We start from the raw sequence: 14,426 nt of genomic DNA, 5'->3' as shown, positions 1-14,426 counted from the left end.
GTGCTTCTAATTTCAAGGCCTTATGTAGTTTAATTGTTCTGCTTGTTTTGTGACTCAGACTATTGTATAATTAAATGTAGCATCACATTGTGAAATCTTTCAGATGTGTTGATTTAACAGTAAACAATATTCCAAGTACTTGTTGTTCTTCATGTCTTTTTTTTTTTTTTTTTTTTTTGAAAAGCCAGAAAAGGAAAACTGGAAAATTAGAGTAGTAACCTACAGCTAATTTTATTGGCACATCTTATGTTTATGAGAAACTACTGCTCTGACCGCCTTCCCACCTCCATGTCTCCTTAATTCTTACTGCTCCCAGTTGTTCAACTTAGTTTTCATTATAACTTCATTGTTAACATTCTTCTTTGTGGAATTCAAGATTCACTTTGAAATCAGTTGTGAATTTCTCTTATGTTCTCTGGTTGTTGTTAAAGATATTTAAGCTCATGCTAAAACAACTTGGTACCTTTCTGATCAAGCATGATTTAAAATGTTCTGGATTTCAGACTGGTAGTCACACAGTAATATTAGTTGTTGATTTCCATCCTGGTCCAAGATTAAGTTAGAAATGTGCTCAAATAGATCTGATGCAATTCACCTGATTTACGTACAACTTACACAGTTTGATTTCAGTTTCTTAGTGGCTTTCAACCACTCTGATTTTGATGGAAATATTTCCCTTGAGTACATTCATTTTTAAGGAATTAAGTCTGTTTTCAGAGCCTTCTTCAGAAACCTGTAAAGAATGTAGAAGTGTAAATAGTCATACAGATTGGCTGCTAGTAGTGCAAATTGCAGGCAAATAACCAAATGTGATCACAAGAAATATCTGACTGTGCTGGTAAATATTATAGGACCCTGTAACTGAATGGACAAAGTAGGTGGTGTAGCCACTTTGCTGCTCATGTCTCTGTGTTTTGTTGAGGCAGAACAAAACAGTAGCAGTGTTTTGTCTTCAGTAGATGCAGCTGTGCCAGATTGCACTGGTGAGTAAAGGTTCTGGTGTCTTCAGGACCACTTATGTGCAGTTAATTATTGCTAGTTCTAATTTATATTTTACACCGAAGGTTTTCAGATTATTTACTGAAGGCATTAAAATAGCTTTTATGCACAGCCAATATTGTATTGGGAGTTATGCTGTGGCAAGAAATGATTGGTATAAGGCAACTCTGAGCTACTGCAGCTTGAAAGAAAACATTTGATATGGTGGTTTGTCTTGAGTTTAAATTCTCACTTTGAGATTAACAATGGGCTGCTGTTCTATTATACATGCAGTTGTCTCATGATACATAAGAGTTGATTCAGCATTCATTAATAAGACAATGTCTATATTTTACAGAAAAAGAAAAGCGCATTTTATGTCCCACATGGTCTTACTTCTCTTTCAGCCAGACATTAGACAGTAAGTTCTTTTCAGTTCTGGAAACTTGACTAATCAACTTTAAAAACAACTTCATTTATGTAAACTGTGACTATTCTCTAAGGATGTGGTCTCCTGGGGGAGTATGAGCATTGACATAAAAGCCTATGCATTCCTGTTCCCAATTACAGACTTCAAAAAAAAAATTACCTCCCTCTGTTTGGTGTCTTCATGTGTCAGAGAAGTGATCTAGTGCATGTTTACTCTTATTGGTGGATTTCAAATTTGTATTACTTTTACTTGTGAATTTTTTTTAGTAGAAAATTGTTCATGTTCACTTTTGTGCTTTTAATTGGATACCAATGTGCCACAGAGCTAGCTACTCAGTTTCTCACTACTGGCTGCTTCAGGTTCTGTAGACAGTTTCTTAATGTATGGTCCAATGTCTCAGTCCCATTATTAGTGGGAGCAGGGGGAAAAGAAAGGAAAATAATGTTTAAGGACAACAGAAGGAAAATATCCTGCATAAGTAGAAGACCAATCTTAAAAGTAGATCTGTAGAGGAGGATCTGAGAGGAGGTGGACAAGCTGACCATGATCTGGCAGCATAGAACAGCATCCTGGGCTTCATTAGTAGAGACTTGCCAGCATTTCCACAGAGGTGACCTTTTCCTGCCACTTAGTGCTGCTGAGACAACTTGAGCATTTAACTCAGTTTTGGGCAGTGTCAGGTAGCTATGAATGTACTCATCATACGTTTGCGTCAAGGCTGCAAGTGGACCATCCCACACAACAGGAGAGCCTGACAGCTTGACCTGCTCAGCCTGGAGAGAAAAAGCTCAGGAGGCTCTTTTCCATGTGTATAAATACCTGATGCATGGGAGTAGTGACAACTGAGAGGACAACCAAAAAAACCCACAAAACAGGGAAATCAACCTTTTCCTTTTTTACTTTAAGCTTTTCATGGTGAGGTTTGTCGAACACTGGAACTGATTACCTAAAGGAGCTTGTGGAGTTCCTATATTTAGGAGTACTTGGCTGAAGCCAGCTCTCAGCAAGCTGCTGCAACTGATCTCACTCTGAGCATGCGGGTCAGACTAGCTAATCTCAAGAGATCTGTTGCAATATCACTTGTGCTGTGGCTTTATAAAGTATGGTTTGCAAATCTTTATGTAGTTGACACTACATACACTTGTGCCTCATCATCATACGCCACCTCATAAATGGAGATTTGAATTACAAGAATTATCTTTACTGTCTTCCACATCTGATGTTTCACTTTTTGGCAGCAGGAAAGCAACAGGCTGCTACAGAAAAACCAAAAACTTGAGACAATTAGTAGTTGATAGGCTGTTAAGGAAACTGGTTCTAAAGCCTGACACTATACCAAAGACAGTGTCAGAACTTGCATTACTGCCTTACTACTGAAGGATAGTTGAAAAGATGAATGTTATATGTACATGTAATCCTAAAAAGAGAAAAGTGCTTGAAAGATGCCTTGAATCTTCTTTTTGGTATTGCTGTCACAACTGTTATCATGGGACTTTTGTGTGAAGTAAGCAGTTGAAAGGCCCAAATAGGGGTAGTTCGATTTTTTAAAATCGAGTTAGTCGTTCAGATTACTTAATAACATTTGTTCTAATTCGCTTGAATACTTTCTATCAAATGGTGAGTAGTTGTGTTCTCACTGGAGGGGTGAAAAAAGCTTTTTATGAGCTACTAACTGACTCAGGCTTGCTTTTCTTAAATAGTCTGGGTAACATTTGACACTCTAGTCTTCAAAAGTTAGCGTGCAAACTTATTGAGTTGATATAGTATTGAAAGAATATCATTTGTTAAGAAACAGTGTTTCCCTGTGAAGAAATAATATTGTATGATGATGATAATACATTTTCCTCTTCATTTTTTCAGGTGACATCTCTTGCTCTTTCTTTCTATGGAAGGGAATAGAATTCTAGCTCATTTCAGATAAATTGCCAAAGGAAATGCTTTAAAAACAGAGGAGAGTAAGAATCAATATAAAAATGGATTTCTTTGCCAGAAAGAAAGGAGCTGATCTCAGAAAGTATCGCTACTAGGTTTTCCCTTGAGGTGTTAGCAAGGTAACTTAACACAATAATCTATTTCAAAATAATAGAAAGACTCAAAATGGTTTTGCAGCCTAAGAAGAGGTTTTGTGGTTGATATTGTCATACTAATGACAGTGATTTCTACAGCGCTTCATTTCCAAATGTTTCTTGCTTATTTAAGACAATAAAATAAGAATCAAGTAAATTCCTTTTTTTCCCCCTTTTTGCTGTAGTATGTAGCTGTACCAGTGTATTCATACGTGAAGTATTGACTTGTTCATGATTATTGCTTAGTTTTTAATCAACACCTGAGTTTTCTCTTTTTCTATGAGGTTTGTGAGAACGTGTACCTTTAGTAGTACTTCTATTTAAACTGGCACCTTGTCTGTAGGACTCTGCTAAAGAGTTAGAATAGTAAGTAACTAGAAATGACTTTGAAGTATAGTGCGTGTATATACTATGAGGTCCAGTGTGTTTAAGTATTGTATGAAATATGTAGTTGACTTCAAAAGTACTGTGTCCTACTTATTTCCATGGAAGCTACAACAGATGTAAAGAGCACAAGCAACGTTATTTGGTAGAGCAACTTCTCAACTTCAAACCACTATTTTTTGACGTGGTCACCACCATGAACTACACATTTTTGCCAGTGATGAACAAGAGCCTTCATGCTGTACTTGTAACACTCTGCAGCAGTGGAAGTGACCCTCTGTCACCACGGCAGAAATGCACCACCCTCTGCCTCACTGTGCTCATGTTTACTGTTTGGGCTCCATAAATGTTCAGCAATTGTCAATTAATGTCAGTGGGTGCCATGTTTTCTGCATGGAAGAATGCAATGACACACCTCTGCTTCATATGCACTTCCGTGTCAAATGCCTTTCTGTCAGAGTGCCCCTCTGCTGCCATCTGTTGCACAGCAACAACATGTAATGGGACATTTGTGGGAAGGTTCAGCCTCTACTGCCATACAGCCAACATCTGCCTCTGATATCATGGGACAGCATTATGAAGGAGGAGGAATTAATTTTGGAGCATCCATTATAAATGGAAATATTCACCTTTCTCTATACTGGTGTCAGTTCACAAAAGAATCTAAGTTAGAGACAGGTATCAGGTATGTGTGGTTTCAAGAGAGTCAGTTATGAGTACATATGACAGCCAGGAATTTGATTCTTATTCATAGCAAATGACCTCAATTTTCTCTTCTGTGCTTCTCTTTTATAGTTCATAGGGGTTTGGTTTTCCACATTACACAGTACATAGTCCTAATTAAAGAAGCAATTTCAGTTACAATTATGAGAGCTGATTCTCCCTGCTGTACTTCCGTAAAGCTGTTTTATTTTGTTTTATTGCAGTTGTATACAGTATACAGACTGCATGTAGAGCTTCAGCATGTATATGCATAGTGAAACCTTTACTTTAAGCAAATGCATGAATTTCAGTTTTGTTAGTTATTCTGCAATGCCCTATAATCTTACCCTTCTTAAGTTTTGTCATACCTACATATGGATCAGAAATGCAAGCAAGGCAGCAGCTAATCCACAAGAGATGCTTACTTGCAGTAAATTCACTACAAATATAAGAAATGCCACTGTGAGTTGAATCAGTTGTCTGTCTGTCCCAGAATTCTGTCTCCAGCAGTGGAGTCAGAGATGCTATTTAGGAAGACCATGCAGACCTTCTTAAGTTACTGAACAAGAAATGTTTAAGGGTGCATCCAAATTTATTTGCTTTTAATATTTGCTTATCTTCTGTTTGATTATTTGCTTATGGCCTTTTAAAATTTCTTGATGCTATTCTGGCAGTGGTGGCAATGAATCCAAGAATTTCACTGTTTGCTGTGAGATTAGTAATTCCTGTTCAAATCAATTTCCTACAAGCTGCAGTGAGCGTTGTTTATTTCTGTTTTGCAGGACTTGGTAAACAACAAATCTGTCATCATTTTGCCTAGCAAATGATTACTGCCAGCAGCTTTCCCTCCATTTTCCTTTTATTGTCCAAATGATTGCAGATACCCTCTGTTATATCCTGCTTAAGAATTAGCTGGTGAACTAAACAGAGAAACTGCATTGCTGGACATATAGGCACATGCTTTCAAATTGCTGTAGATAGAAGAGCTGATGTTTATAAACTGTAGAATTTAGCTCTTGTGCATTATAGTTCAATACTTTTATTAATATATATGTTAATTAAGGTATGTATTAATATATATTGATTAAGGTATATATTTGTTTCAAAGGCTGTTAGGGAAAGGAGATGACATTTATGCTGATAGTGTTTCTTCAGTGCCATCATTCAGAACAAAAACATGTGAGAAGGGGTATGTCAGAAAAGGAAGTGGTTAACTTCAAAAGCACCATGATTCTTAACACACTGCTTAAAAGCAGAAAAAACAAGTGTCAGTATATATTTTAGAGATGAATTGAAGTGGCCATCTTTAATTTATTAGTGAAGCTAGCTGATAAATGCTGTAACATTTTGATATGATTTTTTTGACAAAAGTAAGTAGATTCCTACGGTGACCCTTACTTTTAATCCTAGGAGTACTTAAGAAAATAAAAAGATAAATCACTTAGTATCTACGTCAGTATTTTCTGGCTTACACCTTCTTGTAGATAATGATTTCTTATGCCATGGCACATGTTAAAACATGAGGGAATGACTTTTAGAAAATGACAGCAGCGGAGAAGCAGCTAAATAAATAATCTCGTACTTGAAGTAGCTGTAACTTTTGATCTCTAAGGCGTGTGTTGCCAACCTGCTTGTTGCAAGTTCCCACTGTAGCAGTGCTGTAATTGAAACACAGTGCTCTGGCATGTAATTGTCACCCGTTGAGTATAGAAAGTGTCTTTTAGCTTATGTTGTCTTTTCTTCAGCTGCAGCTCACAGACATTTCTGTGCAGGTTGTTATCTGCTTCCTTTTCTCACCTTTTGTGCCCTGTCTGCCTCTTTTGTCCCTCTGCTGGTCTCAGTGCTCCATAAGCATCCTCCTACGAATCTCCCAACCTGTTGCCAGCTGTGGCTGTGCCAGAGCTCACATGCTGCATTTTGGTGGTGCACAGAACTGAGGCAGGAAGGGACTTGTTGCAGCACGTGGTCAGCTGTTCCTGCTTTCCAACATGCGGTTTTGCTGCCAAGAGAAAGGGTAGCCGGAAGGCTAGAGGAAACAGAGTATCACAAAGGCACATCTCTACTGCTGAGCATTTCTCTTCCCTCTTGTCATGGGGAAAGAAAATAACAGGAAAGAGAGGATGTGGAAAATGTAAGGGTCCTCCTGGGGAAAAGAAAAAAGGTCAGAGTTGCAGGATGGAAGGAAGTAGACAAAGGAAAACAGCGGGAAGGCCCAAAGATGGGTCTGTAGACAAAGTGAAAGGTGGTCTTGGTTAGGTAAAGGAGGGCAAAATGTTTGAATGAGAAAGGAAAAAAAGGAGATATCGGGAATAGAGAGGTACTTATGGCAGAACTAAACAAAACAAAACAAAATAACAAAAAAAGAAGGGGGCAGGGGTGGTGGGAGGAAAACTAAGAACTAAGAACAAAGAGTTTTTGACTGTATAAAATATAGTATTTTTGAAAAGTACACCGGTCTAGTTTTGACTAGAGAAAGTGTAAGACAGAAAAATGCCAAATACACTTAGAAACAGAGAAGTAGAAGGAAAACACAAGAAGAAGCAAAAATGGAGACAAAGGGGAATTAATTTACTTTTTTCCTGATCCTGTATTTCATCATATGTTGGGAGGGTGGCTCATTCTGATTGAAGTGTTTAATTATGCTGCACCCTATACTTTTATTTACCAATACTGTATAATGGAGATGCCACTGGTCTCCAAGCATTTTGCATTATGCATCCCTGTAGGAGAAACATTTGTGAGGGATTACATCCCTAATATGTCTGTATCTATTAATTCATAAATTATGTAAATGCTCTGCTCTGAAATATTACATGTATTATAAAAATATGCAAAAATAAAGTTTTTAAAAGAGGTGAGGTAAAGGTGGTGTAAATTTAAACTTAATTTATTAATTTAAGTTAATTAAATTAATTTAATTAAACAGAATTTAAGTTAGTTAAATTAATTTAATTAAACAGAATACATTGTTCGTATACCATACTTGCATCCACCCCTGTCCCTGATATTTTGAAAACCACTGGGCTAGACCAGTAATGACAAAGCTTAATGATGAGATTATTGACATTTCTGGTGGCCTGAGTGACAACACCCAGAGCTGACTTGGCTCCTCATGGCAATGGAATCTGAGCGTCTGCAGTCATGCACAGAAACAGGTCCCAGTATAACTAGCTAGTAAATAGAAAAAAAAAAATCAGATCGTTCAATCTGATGAGATTTGAACTTTACGGATTCTTGTTTTGTTTTTACTAACTAGAAGGACCAAAAATTACACTTTTCCAGAAATAGACACAAGTCTTACTGAAGTCAGTGGTTATGACTTTGGAAGACTCCAGTCCAAATCAGAGAATTTAAATCTATTTAGGATATTTTGTATTCTTACAAGACTCTCCAAGCATAATCTGTGAATTCAAATGAGTTTAAAAGCCCTTTGAAGTAGACCTGAAATCAAGCTCTGGTTGCGCAGATAACAGCAGATTAACTGCTCCAATAGTAGCTTCATCTACATACACAGAATCTTAAATTTCCATTGTGTTTAATGTTACATTAATGAGAAATTCAGAATGTCCATGATAAATCATATTGAGCTTTCCTGAGAAGGGTAAATCTGAAAACACTTACCTTCATTATGTCATCTTTGCACGTGCTTTCCTGTGGAAATTTGTAAAAATTGTTATCAGGAGGTATAGTATCAGCTATAGGAAGACAAGCAAAGACTTATTTAAAGAACATTTCTTAATTTTTGTTAAATTAAATCTACATTTAATCTTTACTGATGGTCATTTTCTTATGCCTAGACACGGTAATTTTAAGCAGTAATGAACAACAATATTGATAGGAAAATGAAAACACATTAAAATAACAGATAAAGGTATTTTTTAGATGAGATTTCAAGTAAAAGCTCTCTAATTTTGTTTATGACCTTTGCTGGTATATACTCGAGTTGTCAGACACTAATGCATTAGATATACTAAGATGAAGAATCTTTGTTAGAACAAACAGTCTAGCTGATAGAGTTCAGTAGGAAGGTTCTGGCTTTGAATTCTGTAGGAATATAGACAGTCTATCAGTGCTAGCAAGAAGACTGGAAAATTACTCTTTTAAGGCAGATTTATACTTGAGCTTCAATACATAATCCCAGTTGTTTGGGCTTTGTTGTTGTTGTTGTTTTTGTTTTCCTGACTTGCTTGTCATTTTATGTGTTTTTATGAAGGAGTTCATCGACAGCTATTAATTACTTAAACACTAAACCTGATAGAACACAGAAGATGTGTTTAATCTTCCTGAGCTTGACCCATCTGTTGAAAATATGGACAAAGATTGTAACAGTTAGAAAACAGACATGAGTTTGCACAGTATTGACTTCAGTATACTTCCTCATAATGGTATCAGGCAATTAGGCAATTCCTCTGTGCTTTTTTTTTTTTTAAACTCATTTCATAAACACAAATCCATCATTCTTTTCAACTTCTGATGAAGTAGTTGAGGTTGACTCAAAGATAAAATTGTCTGTATCCTGTTAGCTATCTGCTACCCTTTAAATAGTATTTAATGACTATAATGTTTGTGAGAGAGTAGAAGCAAGATGATAGAAAGACAATACTGCATTGTGAAATAGAAATGATACTATCATTTGAATTTTTTTAAAATATACTTTCTATTGAGCTGTGTGTAAATAGAATGCATTCTGTAAAGCTTTGTATGAGAGCTGTTTCCCTGAGGATGTTTATGAGTCTTTCCAACAAGGAAGAGCTAGTGAACTCAAGCCCAGCCCAATCCGGTATATTAAAAACATATGTTGAAACACAAAAAACTTCTGAGTTTATCCCTCTCCCTGAAGACCAACAAACCTAGTCGTGGTACTTCCGATTTACCTCTTGGATTTTGAACATTTAAAGGACATTCAAGTTACATTTTTAAGCACCAGCTGGAACACAGGCTAAAAATACTTTTTTAGAAAAGAAAGTGGATTCTGATGGAACTCTTAGTATTCTAAAGAGAGTAGTAATTCTAGAAACATCAAGGCAAACACTGAATTAAACTTCAGGCTGATGGAAGAGGAATGGACTTCAAACCACCAGATAACAAGGGCATTTGGGTTTGCATTTCTCCTTATTTGCTCATACTTGTGAGACCAGCTCTGAATTCTAGGGGTTTGGTGGTGAAGGACAAGGTGCCTGAAGTCATAGCTGTAGTTGCTTTGGGTTACACAGCGTGAAGATCACAGCTTTGACCTTTGTAACTCCAGGACTTCTCTGACTCATAAAACATTTATAATCCAGAGAAGATTTCAATGGAGGATCAAACATGTTGGTGAGTGTCAACCAGATGTCAAATGTAGCTACCTTATGCTTTAGATTTACCAAGACCATACTGAGATTTTGGCAGCATGTCATGGTTTTGTGATTTTTGGTTTTCGGTATTCCACATCATAGCATCATGTAGGGCACTGGGAGTTTAACTGTTAATGCTCAAGTTTATGGTACCTGCCCAGAAGAGAAGAAGAACTACATTCCCCCCGGGACTCTGTGGTCACAGAGAGGAGATAGAACTCCTGGCAAGGTCACCTGATGCTCTCTTCGTCCACACTTCATTGGCTCTCCTCCCGTCTCCCTGCTGCTCAGCTGGACTGTGCAGCTCACCTCAGTGTTATGGTGAGGCCTATCCACTTTCTGGACATTCTCATTGTATTTGATTTATTATCTTCAATTCTGATCATATTGTATCATGGTGTGTTATCTTGCATACTTGATACTGTATTTAGTAAATTAGTTTGTTTCTCCTCAGATCGTTGCTGCTGTTTTTAATTATTTTGGGGTCCCCTGTTCCCTTTTTCCAGAGGTGCGGATTTTGCAAAATCCATCCACCCCGCTGGTGACGGAACTGGGCCGAACCAGCCCTTAAACCACTGACATTCTTGGCAGAGAATGCAGGCAGAAGCTGCCTTTTAGCTGTTTAGAACAAATCTCTCTCTGCTCTCAGAGAGCTTCATTGGGAAAGTTTCTGTTTCACAGGTGCTCACTGAAAACTTGACCTTGAAACTCCAGGAGGACTGCCAATGTTCTGGGACATTTGTAAACTCTGAGCACTGCTATCTTGCTTCTGTAAAGAGAAGAAAAAATGATCCCGCTTTCTCTTTTAAACCTGTTTGCAGAGGGAGCTGCTAATTTCACAGAACTTGGGATTTTTAAGCAAGCTCCCATTCTTCTTCAAATCCTTCATGCAGTTTTTGAATGCTCACCTGATCACGTTGTTACCCCTTCAAAGACAGTCTGATGCCTGAGAAAGGAAATGGACTGAAATAGAAAAAGGCATCTGTTACTTGAGAGAATGTGCTGTGGTGGAAACGCTACATAGCCCCGATTTCATTCCCGATGAGCCAGGCCAAGAGCATGATCCTGAGAGCCAGGTGTACACCAAACATGTGGCGTGCATTCACAAAGACTGCACCAGAAAGGTGCACCAGTACATTTGCTGCAATGTATGGCAAAGGGGAAAGAAGACTCTTATAAATGTATTGGTTAATAAACTTCAAGACTCTGAGTTACATATAAGCCCTCTACTAGCTTGTATTTCAGCCACTGCAAAAGTAGCTGAAAAGCTGGACAGAATGGAGAACAAACAAGAAGATGGACAAATTATCAACCGTGCCTGATGCTGATGAATCCATGGTTGTAACAGATACATCCAATGGGGAACAGAATTCCCAAAACAGCCTACTGGAGGGGCTGATCAACTTGGTTTCCTCCCAGCTAGTGTCATCCAATGTCTCAGCTATCAAAAGAAGACGTCTTCCTGCTCAAGCAAGTCACAGCAGTAAGACTACATTGTGTATGGCCTTGTGGTATTACCTACGTGACTGTGGAGAAGATATGAAGTGGCATAAACAATCTACTCCTGCACTTCAAGCACGGGGTAAAAGAACTATTTGACAAATCAACCACCAAGGTGAACTTCTCCAAAAAGGTGATTGCTCCAGTTGCTGCAGACAACAGAGGTAACAAATAGAGGGCCCTGCCCCCAGCCAGGGGGGGGAAAGGGATAATAGAGTATATTGGACTGTGTGGATTCGATGGCCTGGCACATCAGAACCACAGAAATATAAGGCCCTGGTGGACACTGGTGCACAGTGCACTCTAATGCCCTCGAGTCACCAAGGGACAAAATCAGTTTATATTCATGGGGTGACTGGGGGTTCCCAAGAGCTGATCATGTTAGAGGCTGAAATCAGCCTCACTGGTAAAGACTGGCAAAAGCACCCTATTGTGACTGGTCCAGGGGCTCCACGTATACTTGGTAGTGATTACCTCAGAAGGGGATATTTTAAGGATCCCAAAGGTATTGATGGGCCTTTGGAATAGCTGCTGTTGACACAGAAGGTGTTAAGCAGTTATCTGTTTTGCCTGGCCTATCAGAAGATCTGTCTGTTGTAGAGTTGCTACGAGTGAAAAAGCAACAGGTACCAATAGCTACAAAAACGGTGCACAGGCGGCAGTACCGCACCAACAGGGATTCCTTGCTCCCCATTCAGAAGGTGATTCGTCAACTGGAGAATCAGGCAGTGATCAGCAAAACTCACTCACCCTTTGACAGCCCCAAATGGCCAGTGCATAAAGTCAGTGGAGAATGGAGGCCAATGGTAGACTACTGTGGCCTGAATGAAGTCACACACCCATTGAGTGCTGCTGTGCCAGACATGTTGTAACTCCAATATGAACTGGAATCAAAAGCAGCCAAGTGGTATGCCACCACTGACATTGCTAATGCCTTTTTCTCCATTCCTTTGGCCAAAGAATGCAGGTTTGCTCTCACCTGGAGGGGCATTCAGTATACCTGGAATCGTTTGCCCCAGGAGTGGAAACACAGCCCAACCATTTGCCATGGGTTGATCTGAGCTACACTGGAACAGAGTGGTGCTCCTGAGCACTTACAGTACATTGATGACATCACCGTGTGGGGCAACAGAGCAAAGGAATTTTTTGAGAAAGGAGAGTAAATAATTGAGATTGTTCTGTGTGCTGGTTTTGCTATTAAGTGAAGCAAAGTGAAAGGACCTGCCCAGGAAATTCAGTTCCTATGTATAAAGTGGCAAGATGGCCGTCATCACATCTCGACAGATGTGATCAACAAAATCACTGCCATGTCTCTGCCCACTAGCAAGAGAGAGACACGATCATTTCTGGGCATAGTGGGTTTTTGGAGAATGCATGTTCCAAACTACAGCCTCATTGTAAGCCCACTTTATCAGGTGACACGGAAGAAGAATCATTTTGTGTGAGGTCCTGAGCAGCAGCAGGCTTTAGAGCAGATTAAACAAGAGATAGACCGTGCCGTGGCCCTGGGGCCAGTACAGATGGAATAGGATGTAAAGAACATCCTCTACACTGCTACTGGAGAGAAAGGTCCCACTTGAAGTTTGTGGCAAAGAGCCTCAGGAGAGACCTGAGTCCAATCCCTGGAATTTTGGAGTCGGGCGTACAGAAGATCCAAAGAGTGCTACACTACAACGGAAAAGGAGATCTTAGCCGCGTATGAGGGGGTTCGGGCTGCTTCCAAAGTAATCGGTACTGAAACACAGCTCCTTCTGGCACCTTGACTGTCAGTGCTGGACTGGATGTTCAAGGGAAAGGTTCCCTCCACCCATCATGCCACTGATGCCAGTTGGAGTAAGTGGACTGTGTTGATTATGCAGTGAGCGCGGATGGGAAACCTCAGCCATTCAGGTATCCTAGAAGTCATTATGGACTGGCCTGAAGGCAAAAGGTTTGGAACACTGCCAGCAGAAGTATCACATGCTAAAGGGGCCCCACCATGCAATGAACTACCAGAAAATGAAAAGAAATATGCCCTGTTCACAGGTGGATCGTGTCGTATTCTGGGGAAGCATTGCAGATGGAAAGCTGCTGTGTGGAGCCCCACACAACAAGTTGCAGAGGCCATGGAAGGGAAAGGAGAATCGAGCCAATTGGCAGAAGTAAAAGCTGTCCAACTGGCCTTAGATTTTGCTAAACAGGAGGTGGTCAATGCTCTATCTTTACACTGAATCATGGATGGTAGCAAATGCCTTATGGGGGTGGTTGCAGCAGTGGGAGCAAAATAATTGGCAAAGAAGGGTTGAGCCTATTTGGGCTGTGGAACTGTGGAAAGATATTGCTGCCCGAATAAAGAATATGGTTGTAAAGGTGCGCTGTGTAGATGCTCATGTGCCCAAGAGTCGGGCTACTGAAGAACAGCAAAATAACCACCAAGTAGACCGAGCTGCCAAAATTAAGGTGGCTCAAATAGACCTGGACTGGCAGAACAAGGGTGAGTTATTTCTAGCTCAGTGGCCTATGAGACCTCAGGCAATCAAGGGAGAGAAGCAACATACAAATGGGCTAGAGACCGAGGGGTGGACTTAACTATGGATACTATTGCACAAGTTATTCATGACTGTGACACATGCGCCACAATTAAACAAGCCAAGAGAATGAAACCTCTTTGGGGGGAAGGGCGATGGCAAAAGTATAAATATGGGGAGGCACGGCAGGTTGATTGTATCACCTTGCCACGATCTCGCAGTGGTAAGCGTTATGTGCTTACTATGGTAGAGGCAACCACTGGGTGGCTTGAAACATTTGCAGTACCCCATGGTACCGCCCGAAACACCATATTAGGTCTTGAGAAACAAGACTTGTGGCAACATGGCACTCCAGAAAGAATTGAGTCAGATAATGGGACTCATATAAAAAATTCTCTTGTAAATACTTGGGCCAAAGACCATGGCATTGAGTGGATTTATCATGTCCCCTGTCATGCACCAGCTTCTGGTAAAATTGAATGCTACAAGGGGTTATTAAAAAACATATTGAAAGCAATGGGTGGCG

This window comes from Lagopus muta, chromosome Z (assembly GCF_023343835.1).
Source record: "Lagopus muta isolate bLagMut1 chromosome Z, bLagMut1 primary, whole genome shotgun sequence".
Lineage (NCBI taxonomy): Eukaryota > Metazoa > Chordata > Aves > Galliformes > Phasianidae > Lagopus > Lagopus muta.
This window is presented reverse-complemented; position numbering follows the sequence as displayed.